The 981-nt window shown below is 38.8% G+C and overlaps 1 non-coding gene across 1 annotated transcript; it reads left to right on the forward strand.

The window, feature by feature from the left end:
• Positions 1–269: 269 nt before the first annotated feature.
• Positions 270–376, forward strand: LOC141682898 (small nucleolar RNA R71). The gene has a single exon (XR_012559994.1). It is a non-coding gene; the product is annotated as a small nucleolar RNA R71 (small nucleolar RNA).
• The last annotated feature ends 605 nt before the right edge of the window (positions 377–981 follow it).

Raw genomic sequence — 981 nt, forward strand, 5'->3', positions numbered from 1 at the left:
TTTGTCTCTAAGATATTTGGTAATGCATTGATAAATCCTGATTGATATTCTGATGACCATATAAATTCTGTTTTAATTTAAGTTCTGATTTTTTTTATCAGCACTTACTCATCTAATTTATCTTGGTCATTTTTACGTGATTTACTTTCAGAATATTAATGATGCAGTCAAAAATAATTAACTCAGTGGGAACGGTTTCAATTTTGAATTAAAATTGTTTCACCTTGATTAATGGAATATCCTTAGCATCTCCAATCATCCAATCAGGCATGCCATGGTGTGGGCACTTCCTTAGCATCTCCTTATATCGATCCCAAGCCACACATAGAGATTCTCCAGTTTGTTGAGCAAACTGTGTAAGAGCATTCCTGATTGCTGCAGTCTTCGCCATGGGGAAGAATTTAGTGAGAAACTTTCGAGCAAGATCTTCCCAAGTTGTGATAGACCTTGCTGGTAGAGAGTGTAACCAGCACTTAACTTTGTCCCTCAGAGAGAATGGGAAGAGACGTAGCTTGAAAGCATCTTCAGTCACATCATTGAACTTAAAAGTGTCGCAGATCTCGATGAAATCCCTGATGTGCATGTTGGGGTCTTCAGTAGGAGAACCCCCCAACTGAACTGAGTTTTGTATCATCTGGATCGTTCTTGACTTGATCTCAAAAGTGTTAGCATTGATGGCTGGTCTGATGATGTTAGACTGAATGTCATTAATCTTAGGCTTAGAATAGTCCATCAAAGCCTTCAGATTTTCTGCTTGATCACCCATAGCTACTAAAATTGGCTCTTCAACTTTCTCTTCTTCTTCTACCTTCTTTTCTCCCTCAAAAACTTCCCTACGAACTACCACAAGTTCTTCCTCGGCTTTATCCAGTGTTCTCTTATGAGTACGCGAACAGGTATGCATACACCCTCGCTAGAGTACCTGAAACCAGAAAAAGAACAAATAAGTAACAATGTCCGAGTCAATGAACTTTAACGACC

The sequence above is a fragment of the Apium graveolens genome, chromosome 1, assembly GCF_009905375.1.
Source record: "Apium graveolens cultivar Ventura chromosome 1, ASM990537v1, whole genome shotgun sequence".
NCBI lineage: Eukaryota > Viridiplantae > Streptophyta > Magnoliopsida > Apiales > Apiaceae > Apium > Apium graveolens.